At 48.6% G+C, this 19,152-nt stretch overlaps 1 protein-coding gene across 1 annotated transcript in view; it reads right to left on the minus strand.

Moving 5' to 3' along the window:
* GFRA2 (GDNF family receptor alpha 2) overlaps window positions 1–19,152 on the minus strand; it is a 137,233-nt gene that overhangs the window by 36,773 nt on the left and 81,308 nt on the right. The window lies entirely within an intron of this gene.

Consider the following 19,152-nt stretch of genomic DNA (forward strand, 5'->3'; position numbering starts at 1 on the left):
AAGTCACCTAGCCCCTCTATGCCTCAGTTCCCCCTTTGTAAAACAGGGATAACAGTACTACCCTGCCTCACAGAGGTGTGTTGAGGATAAAGAGTGCAAGGCCCTCAGATAACACTGTAACAGGGTGAGTATAAGTCCCTAGACAGATAGGAACAGAGCTGGGTGGATAACTTACACAAAAATGAAATTTGTAGGGCAAAAAATATGTTTTCCATTGAAAACAGAAGCCACTAGATGGATGATGCAGTTCCATCAGATGACCCTGGCAAAACGTATGACCAATAAGGAGGATGATTCTTTTTGCATTTAATTGTTCAAGTTCAGAAGTGATTTATGTCTGAGATGTTGTTAAGAATGCATGCCCGTGAAAACATGTGTGCGACACAGAAGAGTTTGGTGTTTGTGAGGACTGTGGTTGGTTAGCTAAAGGAGTCCAAAGGAAAAGAGAGGGAAGCAGGGGAAAAATCCACAAGAGGAGCATTTATACATGTTTCCTCATCAATATGTCACTGAAAAAAGTAATATGGAAATTTCACTTGGCCCATGAAGAGCTATTGGCCCAGATTTGGAGACTAAAGTCAGTCATTAAGGTTTCAGAGTGTGACACAGAGGAATCTTAGTCATGCTTTATGTGCAAATCTCAACTGAACCTTAGCTCTGGAATCTGTACCAGGGAATATCTTGTAACAAATGTACACACACCTGCCACTTTATAAAAACCTTCCTGTCATAATGGAAGCTGAAGATGAACAAAAGGAAAGAGGGGGAGGGGAAAGAAGAGGAGCACAAAAACACTAGACCCTGTAAAAGCAGCTAAACCTAGAGGCAGTGAATAGCTGTGTCTTTGATGATAAACTTAAGATAAGTTATTATTTAGAGGACTAAGGATTTTGGGTACATTAGATTAGAGAGAAAAATAAATTAGGTCAGATAGCCAATAGGTCGGCTGCAAAGATAAGTCCACTTCTTCTTTGAATTAGGAAATAAAGTCACTCATATTTTTAAGGACACTCCATTTTGATTCATCACGGATAAGTGCACTTGAAAGATTTTTTTATTCACTCGCCTATGTTCAAAACCTATTATTACCCAGGAAGAGACGGAAAGAATTAAATGCACACATCATTTGATTTTAATTGAAGGAATGTTCTATTTCATTGAACTGCTAACTAAGCTGAACAAGAGATTGTGTTTACATAAGCAAACCCTGAGTCAGTATAGACTGGCTGTCACATTAAGTCAATACTTATGAAGGTTCTCTATTTAATTATTCAGTGAGAATTGACTTATTATTGTGTTAAGAGTGTGGTTAGCCTTAAGCAAGGTAGCCACTGAGCTGAAAGATTTCTTTAAACTTTCTTTGAATGCTGATCTGGTTTCTGCTGAAGATTTGAGGTCTTTTATCATCATCATCTTTCCGACTAGTGCAGCCACCTCTCTTGTGCAAAGGAATGAATTAGCGGGGAGGGGAAGAGGTCTCTGTTATTCCTCTCTCTCACCTCTTCCTTTGGCTCTCTTTATTCCCCTTCAGCATTGCACAGGAGGACAGATCCAACAACCTCCATGCAGAAGTCACTATGTTGGGTGAAGAAGGGACTTTGCATTTTTCTAAAGCATATTTAGGTAAATCATCAATTACTGTGAGTTGGGAGGAGAATTTTCCCCAGGGGCAGGTCATTCCATCACTGCAGGGTTCCTTGCACCTCCCTCTGAAGCAGCTAGAGCTGACCACTACCAGAGACAGGATATTGGTCTAGATGGAGTCCTGCTCTACTCTGCTTTGCTCTGGAGATTCCTAGGTTCCTATTGGAGATTTGCATTTAGGAGTGACTGGCTGGCTCAGAGGAGCATGATGGGCTGTAGAACCATTCACCTCTAGCTCATGAATTCAAACCCAGCCTAGGTCATTACTGGTGCAACTCTGCTGCCATCTGACAGTTGTACAGAAGTGTGCATGTGGTGGGATGCCGTCCTGCTCCCAACACACAGGCATCTGCATTGCAAAAAGCTCTGCAATCATTAGCAGTCTCTGCTGAGACGCCAAGGACTCAGTGCACCATGGCAGAGACCCCTCCAGTGAGACTGAAGTCATTCGTAGGGGCAAAGCATGAAGGAAGCATGTCACATTGTGTCTGTTGTGTGGATGAGCAATGGGTTTTTCCCCCCTCAAGAGCTGTCAACCCAGTGCCAGATTCACCCTACAAGACTGTAAACTGAAAATATAAATTGAGCAATATTTTAACTGGTGACTGGATAAATGACCCCTTGGCCTGTCCCATTTGGGACCAGTTACTTTGGAACAGCAAGGCAAGGAGCAAGGCAATGGAGAATCTGGCCCTCCATGTTTTCCATATACCCATCTGCAGCAGGGAAGGAACAATCCTTGCAGATGGATTGAGTGAGGCCCAAAGGAAGGCTGGAGGTTTCAAGCATAGCAAGCATCCCTTGGTACCAAACCAGGCTGACTAATCAGGGAGTGATGCTGAAGGAAGCTACCATCTAGGCCCCCCTCTCACCCCCAGGGATATCTAAACCTCAGTCTGGGGCCTTAACGGGAAAGGGAGGATTCCTTTATCACACACAGATTTTACACGACAGTCGGAGCATCCTTCATCTAAAGCAGTGCAGGTGTAAAACAGAGCAGGTTGGGTAACAGCCTGAACCCCTTTGGATTCCCTCTTCACAGTCACCCTTTGAGACCTTGATCAAAAGGTACAGCCCACCAGAAAAGCACGTCGGTAGTGGCAATTCCAGTGGGCTTGCTGTCAGCTGGTTTCTACTGGTTTCTACTGATCCCTACTGATGAAGCAGAAGGCCGAGGAACCAGTAGTCTGACCCAAGTATTCTGAACTCTAGTTGCCAACAGGAAATGGCTAACATTTGGCAACTGGAATTTCAGCGACAGTGCAACTAGGCACAACTGAGTGCTAACCTGGTGGCATGACAATGAGCAATGGGGAGTTCCCTCCCCCTTCACCATGCGGATATGAGCATCCAAAGACACTCAGCCAAATGCAAGCCTACCGAGTGGGGAAAGCAACCCAATAAGATCTAGTCAAGCTCAGATGATAACGTTAAACCATGCCATAATCCAGAAAGTCCCCAACAGGCAGTCAGCAGGAATGCCTGCTTCCCATCTCACTAGATAGAGAGATTTATCTATTCTATTCATTTCTTCATTTATTTTTCAGAACACTAGGTAAGTCCATGTACATATTTTTTCCCTTCTTCTTCTTTCCGGGGGAATATCTTGACAGCTAAACAGCAGCACTGAGCCACTCTCATTACATGTTGTAATGAAAAAGTTGAGCTGCTCTGATGCTGTTTATCAAGGAAACATTCATTATAAACGACATTTTGCTTGTACTAGCAAAGGATATGAAGCTGGGGACAAAGGTTAAATACTATATAATCAGTGCCAGAATCGAATAATCACCTTCTCCCCATCCCATAAGTCAATTGTTTTAGGGGGAGAGGATTGGGAAAGGGGAAAGAACCTGAAGAATTAAAAGCCTCCCTGCCTTTGGATGCTGTGGAAATTCAGTTTGTAGAGGATGGGAAATTCTTAAGCACCAGCATCAGTGAAGCATATAAGACCAGATTATTTGTGGTCTTGACTTGCTGATGCAAGATGAAAAATACAGCAAACTGCAGCTGCTGAAATCAGCTTTTTTCCCCCCTCTTTCCTTTCCCCTTAGCTGAGGTTAGTGTTTTGCAAAAGGCTTTTATATTCTGGGAGCTAAAACCTGTCCATTGCAATCAGACACATAGCACAGGGAGTTTGTCAGAATTCTCAGTGGCAGAGGGGAAGGCTTCCTGGCATAAAAAGCCTCGCAAATCATAACGCTCCCTCCTCTCACTCTTCAGCACTCAGAGAACGGGAGAGGGCCAGGGCTTGGGAACTGGAGGGTCTCTCAGGGGCCTTTCAAAAGGCATCATAACATAAATGAGGAGGAGGAGGAGGATTTCATGCTAAGGCACCTAGAGATCTGGCCTCTCCAAACTCCCCTCTCCACATCCCAAATTTCTTTGAATCCAACCATCTGGTGAGGAAGAACAGAGTTTCAATAAGACTGAGCAATGAAGAGGCAGAGTCAATTGAACAGAGTCGATTTACGGAATGGGCTTAGATTGTGCAGCTCACTTCACTGTACCCTGGCCAGCATTTCAAGCCAAGTATCTGGGGGCAAAGTTAGTGTAGTAACCCTAGTGCATGCCCAGGCATTCCAGCTTTGCACTGCTGGTCTCCACACTGCAGCGAGGGATCCAGGACTAGACTAGTAAGGAATGCTGCAGTCTAGGACTGATGTGTCTCATTAGAAGTGAGAGAGAAGCTCAAGACTGGAGGAGCAGAGGTCAGCTCAGGTTGAAAAAGGTGCATTGGCTGAGCTACTGGGACAGGGCAGGAAGACTAGAAAAATCAATAGATGCTAGAAAATGAGAGTAAGGCACATTGAGAGACTGGGTAAGTTGCACCAGGGCTGGAATAGCCAAGGGGGCTGCAGAACACAATTACAGTGCACTGGGAAAGTTAGACGGGTAGAGGCGGTGGTCCCAGATCTGGAATAGCAGCGTGGCTTCAGGTTGGTGTTAAAGTACATTAGCAGAGCTGTGGAAGTGCCCAGGACTAGACTACCAGGGGGTGCTGCAGCTGAGAATCGGTGCAATAGTTTGTGTGCTCAGAACAGGGATTTGGGAGTGTTGGGCCTCAGATAGCACATTGGAGGCAGGTCAGGATTGCACAGCATCAGCAGAACAACAACCCAGGACAGGCGGCAAATCAAGGCTCTGGCAGAGCCAGAGAAGGAGTGAGGGGCCGAGGCCTAGGATGGTGCTACAACTCCAGAGAGAAGGGCATCAGAAATGATAGGTGGAGGGCTTGGGCAGGAAGCTTGCCCAGCACTTATCTACGTTGGCCCAGGTCCCAGTCCTTTATGTTTGTGAGCCCCATACTAAAGAAGAGGTGGTGTGTGAATTACAGAAACTTGGAGACCCAGCTAGCAGAAAGTCCTGCTCCTTTAGGATTTGGCTAGGATTGGTCACAGCTGTTCCGGGTCTTTCATTGGAAGCTGCAGTTTGAAACCGTTCTAGCACATGGCTTAGGGAGACACGTTTGCCTCATTCTCCCCCGCAGAATCCTGGGACTTTAGGATTTCTTTTACCCTACAGCAGGCAGGAGAGTCCCTTGCCCAAACCATTGACAACCCTCAGGAATAACCAATCCGAGAGGTGTTGGCATCAGGTCCTTGCGGCAGAACCAAGGGAGTGCCCAAAAATCATGGCACCTGCTGCCATCCCATTGCTTCCTCTGCTTGTGTGTTACAGCCCCTTCCCCCGCCCTGAGTCTGCCCTGCGTAGTTAGTTTGTCAGCTCTTCAGGGCAGGGGATGTCTGCTCCTCCGTGTCATGCAGCGCCTGGCACAGTGGGGCCCCATTCTTGGCTAGTCCGTAGGCACTACCGTAATAAACAGGATTAATGCTAATAATAATGCCGAGGGCATTTTGCATTTCAGTAGACATCTGCAGCCTGTAAACTAAAAAAACGTAGCACGGCCATTGCACTCCAGGAGACAGGTGACCTGTTTGTATTGCCCCTGTTACAGTGCAAGCAAATAAACATGCTTCAGCTAATTCCAAAGCCTAGGCTTGTACCCAGGGGCCCTGGGAGCTTTCTGCAAACTTCCCTGTCAACATTCACGCAATAGGGTGTTACACAACTAGGACCCCACGTACCTGAGTTGGTGGAGTTCCTGGGAACCTTTCCACTGAGTTCCATGGGCTTTGGATTGGACATGAAGGGGCTGGATTTTTTTTTAAAACGGGCTGAGGACCTGCAGCTGCCAGTGAAGTCAATGGGAGTTTGAGGTGCTTAGCACCTCTGAAAATCATGCTGTACATGCAGAAACAGTGTCGGTACCTGGGGGCTGCACTCAGGCCGGTCTACAGGTGTTCGGTGTCCAGAAGTAGCATGAACGGAACCGATTCTCCTTGTTGCTCACCCTAGTGTAAACCAGGCGTAACGCCACTGAAATCCACAGAGTCATATCAGGGTGCAGGCAGCACAGGTGTGGGAGCAGAGTCAGGCCCAGAGAGGCTTCTTGCTTAGATAGAGCCCCAGGAAGCTTTAGCTTAATCCAAACTCATTTTCCAGGTGAGCTGTTCTCTGGGGTGCTAAAGCACATGGTCCAGCAGGCCCTGTGTCTAAAGCCAAGTCCCATATCAGAACTTCCCAGAATGGGGTGGGCTTGGAAATCCAGGCCAGGCTCTGCAGCCTGGGTGCCCTTTCTAAACCCGATCACAGTTAGGTCATTGAGCCGGACCCAGGCAGTGCTCTGTGATGTCAGCGGGGGCTGCAGATGCAGCTCAGCACCTCTTAAGATCAGGCCACCAGGTTGCAATTCACCCCAGCACCAAGACCGTGCACCATGTCAGCCTCCCTGGGCAGCACAACTATAAAATGGGGCTGCTGCATTTGCAGGCCCATTCCAGCTGGCAAACTAAATCAGTTCCAAACCTTCTCCTCCCACCAGGGAACTATACCCAGAGCCAATTCCAGATGGGCACAGAAATCCAGTCCATGTTTCTATTCTCTTTATTCCAGGTGCATGAATCCTCTCTACCTGTAGGAAATGCGTGCTCAGCCTGAGGGCCGCAATGTTTCACTTGCGTCAGTTGCAAGTAAATCCAAGGGTGGATTTTAGTGCCCAAGAGGAATGGATGCTGGTTATGCCTCTGGCGCTGCCTGAGCCCTCAGCCAGGAATCTGTGGCTCTTGTAGAGTGTGTGGCTGTGGCAAGACACCAATGGTAGCGTATGCAAACTCACTGCCGGCGCAGACCTACATCCAGCTGGCTGGTTAGCAGAGCAGTAGAGAGCGCAGCCTACCGCAGCTCTCTGGGGGAAGTGCAGCTGTGAAGGGCAAAGCCATGGAGGGGGAGCTAACTGCCTGGGCAAGGTTTGCGTCAGCTGGCACAGCCTCCGATGGTCTAAGGCAGGGGAATAGCTGATCACGCCATGGTGGGAGTGAACAGCATCCCTATTGCTCTGGCAGTATTTGGCTTCACCAGTGCAGGGATGAAGCCGTTACTGGTTTTGAGGCCCTGCCCTCTTGGCCCTCTACAGTTTGGACTTTTCTAATCCTGCCCTTGCCCATTCGGGGCAGCCTGGGGCATCCACTGAACACAGTGGGTGTCTCTGGGTAACAGCAATCCAGCCCACAATGGAGCAACGTTAGCGGAGACTGGAGGTAAAGTGCAAGCAACACGTTGTTCATTTCACCGCCTTCTCTCATACCCACAAGGCCGTTTATAAGAGCTGCAGCCCTCCAGGCTGGTACACTGCCTGCTAGTTAAAATGCCTCCATCTCCAGCATTCAGAAAATAGCTGTCTACAGTATTGCTTTCAGCTGTAATGGAAAACTGATAGCTTTTATCTCCCCAACTTTATGACTATTGATGGGACAGAGGCCAGTGTCTGACGACCATTTAAAAGCCAGCCCTGTGCAGTCAGAGAGCAGCAGCAAAAAGCAGTGAAATCTCCAGAATGATTGTCTGGCTGAGCATATGGCACCAACATCCAGTAAACAAAGCAACTAAAAAAAGAAAGAAAAGAAAAACTTTCCATCTGGGGGCAGGGGAGGGGAATCAGAAAAAAAATATTCCAGTATTGACTTCTGCAAGCATTACTTCTCCAAGGTCAGTCTCAGTCCCGTGGTGTTAGCCATCCTGCCTGCCCAAGCTTCATAAGGGGAGGATGGGAGTTTAAGAACGTCGGAATTGCTGTACTGAATCAGACCAGTGGCTCACCCAGCTCAGTCTTCAGAGTTGCCCACTTTTGCAGTTTTATTATGAGTCTTGCAGCATTTGATGTTTTTTCTTAAAGCTCCAGTTCCTGGATTCATGTCATTACATGAAAATTTCACTTTATGGTTAAAAAACTAAGTTTCAAGCCTTAGCAGTTGGGAAGAAAATTGGGAAAATGTGAGTGTAACCCTAGGGGGTAAGAAAGCAGACGGCAAAGAAAACAAATCCAAAAGTATTGCTGGGCATAGGTCGGAAGTTCATTTTTCTGCAGGATTTTGAGATTTGGACGTTTAGCTGCATTCTAAATTGGAGTAAAAATTTCAAAGGAAAGAAAATTCCAAACCATTTTTGTTGTTGTTGCTGGTCAATCAAAATGTTTCGATTTTGACATTTTTTAATTTGTATTACAATATATAATGTTAGACACAAATAGTATGTAACACAACATTTAAGAAAACCAGCAAATTGGAGAGACAAGTTTCTGCTGGGAGACAGCCAGTCAGTGCACTAGACTTATCACCTCTAGAAGTCTCAGTGTGGGTCACAAGAACTAATCAGTTTGCTGTTCCCTTGACCTGTTCACCCCCACACGCGCTTCTCACTCCTGATCTATCCTGATGCTCCATTTCAAGGCTCCTCCCACACAGCTCTACCAATGGGTCTCAATCCTGACCCTCAGAATCCTCTGCCATCCCAATGTGATTCTTCCAAACTCTGCCCTCAGTTCCGAAGTACAGCTCTTCCTGGGGTCTGCACACAAGTCTGCCAATGCCCTTCCAGCCTGCCCAGCAACCACATTCCTGGGTCTTTCCTGAGCAGAGCCTGCCTCTCATGCCAGACTGCCTGGTATTTCTGGGATAAGGAACTCCTGGCCACCCATGCTGCAGGCATGCATTCACTATTTTGTAGCAATTGACTCTGAACAGCTTCCGCTGTGATTCCATGCAGCTGCTTTCTCGCTGGTGGCTATGCACCAAACCCTCCGAGAATAGGCAGAAACCTTTTTGTAGCTACAGCGGTGTCCATAACCAGCTCACGGTCACCGCTTGTGTCTGTAATCTAATTCTGTACGCTCCTTCTACTAGCACAGAATTTACACATGCTTCATCTCCTAACACAGGCTACGGCATCCGGCACCGCAGCAAACAGCCCCATCTGCCTTTTGCCACCACAACCCCGTTCAGTCTGCAAACGCCCCTCCTTTCAGGGACTGGGGCCATACATAGCACTAAAACCCAGCCTGTTCCCAAGTGACTAGGGATTGGAGTGAGATTTTCAGAGCTGACTAAGGGATTCAGACGCACAACTTCCATTCATTTCCATGGGACGAGTATCTAAATCCCTGCGACAAACCTCAGAGCTGACTCTTGGCAGCCTGAGCTGTGGTGGAAGATGGGACTGGAACAGAGACCTGCTGTCTGCAGAGACCTGAGTGGCAGTGAAAGATGAAACTAGAGTTCTGAATAGAGAAGCACCAGTGCTTCCCAGGCTACACTGAATAACGGCACTGGGTTCCCAGCTGTTCAGCTCCTGTGTGCCTATTTCTTTGAATGCCGCTAATCCTCTCTCATCAGCTGAGTTGCAGCACTTTCACCAACTGTTGCATCAGGGCCTGCTCCAAACACTGGAGGGTGTTTACCTGCACATCCCACTCTCCTGGCTTGGGGATGTTTTGAACTGGGCCATCCTGAACGTGGGATTCCCTCGCTTGCCATTTTGAATCTCCGAACTCTGATTCTAACTCATCAGAGCTGTAAATTCTGACTGACCTTCGAAACTGAGCTGCCAACTGGAATCTAGCCCAGGCCAGATGTAAATACTGCTTGACAGCAGTTGAGTTGCCTCTGTGATAAGTTGAGGGGTCTCAGCCAGACCAGTTTCAACTTGACAAGTCACAAAACCAAACATTTTAATGGATGCCTTTGTGGGCAGTCTCAGCAGAGGCCAAAGACTGAATGGATCTTGGAGCGGGAACTCCTCCCTTGGCTCTTACCCTAGAAGAAAGTCCCTCCAAGCCCAGGATGAATCTTGCCCTGCTGTTGCCCATGTTAGATTTGTTCTGTAAAAACGTGACATCAGAGCCTGATCTAAAGCCCATTAAAGCCAGTGGGAGACTTTCCACTGATTTCTAGTGGGCTTTAGATCAGACCTCCTGGCCAAGATTTTCAAATCTGATTTGGGGGGGGCCCAACTGGAATTGGCTTAAAGGGGCCGGTTTTCCAAGGCCTGGTGCTCAGCATGAGCTGAAAAAATCAGGTGAGCTGATCATCTTAAAAAACAGAGGTCTCCAAAAGCCCTAGTCACTTGGGAACAGCATCTGTCCAAGAAGGTGAGAGGCTTCCCCAGCATGAAATTCACCAAAGTCTTCCGTGAAAAGCATGTCTCTCCAGGTGGCTCTGCTTTTTTTGGTTTGTTGGGCTTTTTCCTCTTGCACCAACTGCTGTGAGATAACAGGAGATATCTCTGCTTAAAGGTTCTCCAATTACAGTTCATGTTGCCTTGCATTAGCAGTGGAAGTTGGAGGCTTAATTACCTCCCATCCTGGCAGAGAAGCTTTATCTCTTCCTTGTGTAGCTATTAGGTAGCATTGCTGCTCGTTGATTTGCTTCAGAGTGCAATCAGCACTCTTGGCCCCATGTAAAGATTAACAAGATGAGCATCATGCAACGACTCAGGACTGGTAAGTACATGCACAGATCAGATTCTCAGCGGTCCAGTCAATGAACTTACTGTACGTGGCCCAGTTACCCTCCACTTTCAATGGCAGTTGACTGGTTCTAATTCCATTCTGTACAGAAAGTAGTGTTGCACACTACCCTAGCTGGGTCATTTTCACAAGGCGTAAGTGCTCAGTAGCTCCATTTGGACATCTAAATAAAGGTCACGTTCTCCAAAGGGTCCAGCACCCAGCAGTCCCATTGTCGCATTCATGGACAGATTTTCAACCAAACCCAGCACCCAATGTGCTGAGCTCTTGTGAAAATCTGGCCTCAGTTGTGGGTGCTGAGCACTTGGAAATCTGACCCTGAGCTCTGGTCCCAAAAGACAGTGCAACTTTATTTGGTATAACCCAAAGCTTGCACTACTTCCAAAAGGGGATTAGGGAGAGGGACAGAGGCACCTACCCAGACATCACTAGGCCAAGACTGCATCTATTCATAATACTGAAGGAGTATCCACCTTACAGACCTCTTTGTCTATACTCCTTCCCTGACACCTCCTGGCCTTCTCCTCTACAGCTCCTGCCATCCGCCTCCCTGAACCCTCTCTGACTGCCCTCCGTCTCTTTTCACCTTCCTTCACTCTAGTCCTCTGTAGTGCCTCTTAACCTCTTCCCACATCCTCCAATCTCATTACCTCTTTAAAGCATTTTTTGGAATAGACAGCCCATAGAGAAGATGCTCCACTAAACTAACTTGCACTACTTTACACTGGCCTGGCTAGCGTGTAAGCGCACCACTGCCCTCTATTGTATGGAATCTGAATTGCTCAACTGTGTGTCCCAAGCCCTGTACTGCAAACAGCTGGCGGAGGTTCTTTCTGAGCTCAAGAGGGTGGGCTCTGTGCTTCCTCTGAAGCAGGAAGATCTGTGTCAAGTCTTAGGCAGCTCCCAGTTTGTTAGAGTATCCAGAACTAGCACAAATGTCTGGCCACCACAGTGACACCTCTGTGCTACCCGCAGAGGATCTAAGAGGAAGCCACGCCAGCTGGTCCTGAGGAACGATGAGGTTGACATCCTCCAAAGGAAGTCATCAGAGTTTGTTACTGTGGCAGAGGTTCTGGAGCCATGACTATTCTACGCCACCATCACTGCATTTGGAGGGGTAACCCGGGAGCTGATACAGGCTGCCTGAGGCTGCAGCCCAATTGAGAGAGATGCAAAGCAAGTGAGGGCAAAGCTGGCATGCTCTATTTATACACATTCCCAGCATGCTGAGGTTGGAATTACAGCCTTGGCGGTGGCTCACGGCCAATGCCTTGTTATTTATAAACGTACAGCGCCTTGGAGACAAACAAGGGAGAGGAGACGCCTTTCCAGCAACAAACAGAACTACAAACAAATATCAGGCTCTTTCTGATGCTCCCAAGTGAGTGCAGAGCCTGCCTGCCAGCACATCTTGCCTGGAGCCAAAGAGGATGCATCTGATACCAGGGGAAAGGTTACCATGCATGGCATCTCGCTACCCTACCAAACCCACCAGAGCTTGATAACGCTCTAATCCTCTATGGGTTGCTGGGAAATGGCTGCAAGTGACTGGGGAGGTTCCGTTCAGATAAGAGTCTGGCTGCTTAGTCAGCCCCGTGAGGTTCCCTTCTGAGCTACCCAGGCTCCAGCACAAGCTGGAAAAGCAGTTTCTCTCTCTCTGTGTTCCCACTGCCCTGTCCATCTCATACTAGTAGGAGCCACGTGAAGCAGATGTTCTCAGATCTCAAAACCAGGATGGGTCCAGCCTTCTGGGGCAAAGGGTCGGGGCAGATTCTGTGTCTGAACCCTGTCCGCCCATCGCTAACAAGAGTCTGATTTGGGTTGGATGCCAACTCATTACGATTGTAAAGATTGGACATGGCCTTGCTGAGATGGTCAGGGAAGCCCGGACTGACCTTACAAGTTAGTGCTGATATTTATCAAATGGCTCCACCTACACTGAGGGCTGGGAACAGTTTCACAGTTGTAGTTAGTTTCACAGGCTGGCACAGCTAGGCTAGCGACGTACAACTGCAGTGGGCACTGGTTCATCCGTTGCTGGCTACGTCTTGTGCATGTAGGAATCAATGGCAGCCGCACTGGAGCTGCCCACACAAGGCCATCACATGGACTGCACAACCCTCACACAGAACCTTCTTAATTCAGTGCAAACCCAGGGAAATGTGGACTATATATCTGCACAGCTGACTGTCCCTTAAGGAGTTTGGGCTGCCCCAGCTCCATAGGGTATCTCTACACTGCAATAAAATATCCATGGCTGGCCCATATCAGCTGACTTGGGCTTGGGCTGCAGGGCTATAATATTGTAGTGTAGATGTCTGGGCTTGGGCTGCAGACCGGACTCTGGGGGAACCCCACAAGGAGGGAGGGTCCCAAAACCCAGAGGTCTACACTGCAATTTTATAGCCCTGCAGCTCAAGGCAGCTGACACAGGCCAGCTGCAGGTGTTTAATTGCAATGTAGATGTGTGCTATATGAGCAGAGATTGATTCTGTCCAGCTTCAGTGCATTGCATAGGGAAGTAGAAGTGGTATCCCCAGGAATGCTGAAATCTGCTCTCCCCAGCTCCAAATTTACTGCACCATCGTGGGAAATGCAAATGACATCCCTCGGCGAGCAGAAACCTCATCTGAGCAGCTCCAGTAGATTCCTGGATGCTCAAGACTTAGCTGGCAATGGATAAGCCAGTGCTCACCACAACCAAAAGGCTAATAGCTTTGAGAACAAACCTGTAGGCAAGTGTTCACTTGTCAGCCTTTCCAACAGCTGTGAGAAAGAGAAAGAGAGAGGGCTGGGTGCACGTTCCAATGGGAACAGCAGGTTCCTAACCCTTCTGCAGGGACAGCGCCGTAGTTAGATGCCATAGACAGAGAGTCTCAGCAGCTAGATAGACAGACAGACAAAGTCATATAGACAGGGGCAGTGGGAGACTCAGATACACTGAGACAAGTCTATCGCTAATGATGTTTTTCCTTGGCCGGTTCTTCCGTGCATCCTTGTAACATCACTCAAGATTTTCCTCTCTCTGATCTCAGATGACACTCTCCTCCAGCCCGCAACACAACAAAAGCGCACAGACCAAACCAACTCAGCTCCCCACGTGCCAACCTCAATGGTCACATCCCCAAACACCCCCTCCCCAAACTGCCTCTGTCACACAACACTCACATTGTCCCGACCCCCAAATTGCTCACCCCAAGGTGCCCCTTACGGCATTCCCGCCAAATCCTCCAACCCCCACAAATCATCCCAAACACACCAAAGGGCCCCAGCATCCAGATAACCCAACACAGACCACCTAACCCACACATATGCACCTAGATTTATCTTAAGACACATGCACCCCAACATACACACACCCCTGGGAGAGACAGTAAATGCAGGGTTTGCCCTCCTTTTGGTAGTCTGATGCCCACGTCACAGCTGGCCCTGTGCACTCATGGTGCCTGACACCCAGAAGCCTCTTGGCCTCCATCAGGGGATTTTTATTACACTGCCAACAGCTCTGCTCTGCTGTTTGTCCCCAGTGGGACTGGCTGGGTTGCTGCCTTCCCACCGTAAGACTGGTGCTCACAACATCGACGCCTGCTTCTAGCCCCAAGCCCCAAAACACCCCCAAAACAAACAACACTGAAACTAATCAACCTACACTCCCTCCCGCCCAGTACATTAATAACGGTTTTGAAACAACCACCCTAACCCCAAGCAGAGATTGTTGGGATTTTTATCCCAAAAGGGGAGAAGTGCCAGAGACTCCAGGAAACCCACCAGGGACTTCACTATTGCTATTGATTTTAAGTGGAAAGTGCTCAGATCCCACACTGATGGCTGGCACCACAGAACCCACAGAGAGTCTCTCAGCACCATTAATGCTCAGGCTCAGACTGGCCCGAGAAAGGCCCCCAGAGCAAGTATCACCAAATTCCACAGCTTGGCACAAACGCCAGCTTTGTTCCCGGGATAGGAGAGCAAGTTACGAGGCTGGGCGGGGGTGGGGGAGGAGCAGAGCCAGTTTGAGGGTCACTGGCAGAGCTGTGGAGGGCCCCAGAACTAGAATAACCAGGGGTGCTGCTGATGGGGATTGAGGCCCTTGGGCAGTCGGGCGGGTAGTGAATTTTTCAACACTTACTGTAATTGAAAAAGGCCAATTTGTCAAAACCAAAACTTTTCACTGAAGTGGTGCAGGATCAACAAAACTTTTCCCCGGAAGGTTTCTTGGGCCCAGGATGGAATTCCTCATCAAAATGAGAGAGCCCCAGTGATCAGGGCATGCAGCAGGGATGTGGGAACCCAGGTTCAGGTCCTTTGTCTTCCTGATTTGGAGCAGGGGCATAACCCTGAGTCTCCACCATCTCAAGTGGGTGCCCTAACCCCCAGGGTATTCTGCGGTGGGGGGGGGGTCTCTCCTGCTGGAGCTGTTGCATGTTGCGCTGGGTCAGGGCCAGAAAGACTGACTCTATAGCCCAGTGGTAAGGGCACCAAATCAGGGAGAGTAGGGACTTGAACCTGGATCTCTCACATCCCAGGTGAGTGCCTGGCCACCTTGCTTTTCTGGGGTGGGACTCTGGCTATGTCTACACAGCTAAAAAACTTCAGCGTCTAGGTCAACTGACTCAGGCTCGCACTGTTAGGATAAAAATAGCAGTGTAGACATTCAGGTTCGGGCTGGAGCCCAGGCTCTGAAACCCAGCAAGATGGGAGACAGGCTACAGTCCAAGTGGGAATGCTGACATTGCTAATTTAAGCCTCGGGCATGGGCCCCGTGAGTCCAAGTCAGTTGACCCAGGCTCTGAAATTTGCTGCTGTGGGTACTGCTGTGTAGACAAGTTTCTCTCTCTCTCTGGTTTTTCTAAAGGTCTCAGTTTTGTCCCAGTGTGGAATCAAGCCAAATGCCAAAACCTCAACTTTTTTCACAAAACAAAGTTCTTCTTTTCTAGGGCTGCCAACCCTCCAGCATGGTCCTGAAGTCTCCAGGAATTAAAGATTCATTTTTAATTAAAGGTTACGTCGTGCACAGACACAGAGTGGTGCACATAAACACCCACCCATGCACGCACCCCAGCTATAAACTCAGCCAGAGGATCTGCTCGAGCCATTTCCATTTCAAACGCCAGGAACGAAATCTCCTCTCTAGCTCTCAGCCTGACAGTTAAAAAGAAAATTATTCTTTGTTTTTTTTCTGCCTGCATCCCGCAGGGAAACACAGCTCAGGTGTTGGGCCGCATTTGTCCGCAGACAGGTCTCTGCTTTTAAACAGCTTTACAGCTGCAAACAAAAGCAGGTCAAGTGAGCTGCCCAGGCATGTCAGAATCCCATTGCATGTGAACAGGGCTACCGGCTACTCCTCACTGGTAGCTAGGGATGCCTTGGATAGATTAACCCTTTGCAAGGCATGACATTGCCGTGCAAGATCAGCGCTATCCCTTCCTAAGGCCACCAGACAATAAGGAGTCTAAGTAAGCAGACAAGCATGACGTGCCCTCAGGGCTAGAGCAAGGGACTGGGAGTTACAACTCCAGGTGCTATGCTAGGATCTGGAAGGCAGTGTGGGTCTAGCAGGTAGAGCAGGGGCACTGGAAACCAGAATTCCTGGGTTCTGTACAGGCTGACTTCAACATCTACTTTGTACTTTCCTAGCATGTTCATGCAATGTTCTCCAAGTGTTTAATTAATTAATCACAGCTATTGGTGAGGTAGGCCGCTATCACTATCTACATTTTACCAAGAGAACAAACAGGCAGAGAGGATAAGCCCAAACTTTTCAAATTCAGTGGCAAAAGATAGGTACCTAAATAAAAATTTAAGTGCCCATGTTTAGCTACCCAAGTTTGAAAATTTGGTCCTAAGGGCCACCCAGCTAGCCCATGGCAGAGCCAGGAATGGAACCTCGGAGTCCTGCTTTCACACTCCCTTACTCTAACCACTAGACCCCACTGCACTCCCTGAGGCAGACATAGCATCCTGCAGTCCTGACTCCCCGTCCTCTGCTGTAAGCACTAGACCTGCACTGCCCTCCACGAGCTAAGGCTAGAACCCAGAAGTCTTGCTTCCCCAGCCCCAGGGCTCTGACACACAATTGTACATTCTCTTCTTTGCCAGGAACATATTTCAAAGTGAAAACACACAAGACAAATGTCGCACACTTTCCTGCACTCCTGCTGCTCTCCCTCCCCTTTCAGTCTAAACTTCGTTTCATGCTGGAAGGGGTCTATAATTTGTGCTCTACAGAGCTACATTCTCTCAGGCACTCTCTCTCAACTCTTTCCTAATGCAGGTTATTTCCCTCTGCGAGTCGGACACATCCACAGCATTTAACTTCTGACAAGTGTCGGGCTTGCAGACCTGCTGACAAAGAACTGCCGTTAATTTGACGCTGCATAGAGCCTGCCCCGTATCATTTATTCATAGACACTGGTGTATTGTATTACTGGTGGATTAAAAGCCACATTCGGAAGTTTCAAACTGACTCATTTGCAAGGAGAGGAGAAGTAGATACAGCTTCACGAGTGCAGGGACTGGACTAGATGACCTCTCAAGGTCCCTTCCAGTTCTATGATTCTATTTTGACACTAACCACCGAGAGCCTGCAGCCATGCGACAGGAAGTGGACCCTCCTCCGATAAACAAATTCTTTCCGGGGCCAATCTTCCACTGGGGAGAGCAAGGAGAGTTTTTGCTGTATGAATAATAATGCTCAGAGGAAAGTCCGGAGCACTCTCGATTTGGTTTGTACACAGGGGAACCAAGAGCCTTCACTAAGAGTGGAGACATGGGTGTGGGTTTTTAAGGCAAGAGCTCATCTCTGAGTGGTATTTAAATGGTGCCCATTGCTGTAGAATTTGAGCAGTGAGCACCACACAGGTTTTCATGGGATTATCCCCACAGCACCCCCACGAGGCAACGTAGTGCTTTATCCCCATTGTACAGCTGGGAGACTGAGGCCGTGTGGACACGTCTACCCTGCGTTTTAAAACCCGCCGCAGAGAGTCTCAGAGCCTGGGTCTACAGACTCTGGTTCGCATTACAACACTAAAAATGAAGCCAGGCTGGGCTTCAGAGCCCAAGCTATACAGCTCTATTTAGCGCCGTAGCATGAGACCGAGTCTGTAGTCCTGGGCTCTAAGACTCACTGCCGCGGGTTTTAAAATGCAGTGTAGACATACCCAAACCGGCTAAGTCTATGGTAAGTCAGTGGCAGGGCAGGGAATTGACCACAGGTGCCCAGGGTCCCAAGCTAACACCCTAATCATCAGGCTGTCTTCCTTCTCCCTACACCCACCTGCCACTGAAAGACAGCTCCCCTACACCCCAATCCTCCAGGCACAAAGCATCGAATGAGGACCCCTTGTTACTTACTACGTCTTACTATTTATATTACTGCAATGACTAAGAGTCTGAACAGAGCTCCAGGCCCCAGCATGCTAGGCACTGTACAAACACACAGTCAGAGACAGCCCCAGGCCCAAAATGCTCACAGTGTATATAGACAAGACAGAGAAAGGGTGGGAGGGGAACGGGAGGCCCAGCGAGGGGAAGTGACCGGCCCAAGATCTCACAGCAGGTCACTGGCTGAGCTGGTGAATAGAACCCAGATCTTTGGACTCCCACTCCCTGGCCTTAACCGCTAGAGTCTAGACGGTACTTCCCCTTAAGACTGGGCTTGTTAGTAGTGCTAGTGAAATAAAAACCAACAGGGAAAACTGTCTTTCCCTGGTTTGTCAAAATTCAAAATGTAATGAGGAAGGCGGTCACACACAGAAATACATCAATCAGCTCCCCCCATAGAGCAGATTCCGTAAAACCCTCTTTAGCTCTGGGCGCTAAATTCCCCGGCGCTTCTAACAAGCCAATGACATTAGACAAAGACTTAAGACAAATTCCTAAGTACAGTTGTAGCCCTTCCCCATGGAAGGCGTGATGATGAGACCGGTGTAAATACCTAGAAAGGTTAGGCCGGGGTAGACTAGGCAGACAGAGAGACAGATTAAACATGCCAGTAGACAGAGGAAGGAATCTGAGCAGCTGTGACAGAACATCACTGCCAAGGCGATGATTGAACCAGCAGAGGGGACACCTCTAAGCATCCAAGTCTTTGGATAAGGAATAAAGCTCCTCTCCAGCAGCAGACAGAGCCTGGACTACACAATCAAGCCTGAGTTCTTCTAGTATCCCACCAAGGTATAATGGAACACTCAGTCCGCAGGCTGTACCACTGTATACCGAGTGGCTATACCTCAGTACAGGATCCCCCAGACACCAATCAGCAATCAGCGGAAATGCTGCAGCCATCAGGGATTGTTTACAACACCACACACTCATCCAGCAGCAAGAGGGGTGACCAAGAAGGATCTGAGTTAATCTCTTAAATCACAGGCTCCTGTGAGTTAAAACCAGCAAAGGGAATCCACAGCGGATGGACTACATAGCAAGGTACCTACTGTGGAACATGGAAGCACCATGTTATGACAAGCATGTCAGAGACTAGAGTTGCACCGCCCTGGTCTAAGGGCATGCCGGGTCCCTGGAGTCACTGAGTCCATGGAACCGTGCACCAATTCACACCAGCACACAATCTGACCCAAACTCAGTAGTTTAAAAACCTAGAAGAGAGCCAACCAGCCAAATGCAGCATGGAGCCATAGAAC

Source organism: Eretmochelys imbricata, chromosome 26, assembly GCF_965152235.1.
Source record: "Eretmochelys imbricata isolate rEreImb1 chromosome 26, rEreImb1.hap1, whole genome shotgun sequence".
Lineage (NCBI taxonomy): Eukaryota > Metazoa > Chordata > Testudines > Cheloniidae > Eretmochelys > Eretmochelys imbricata.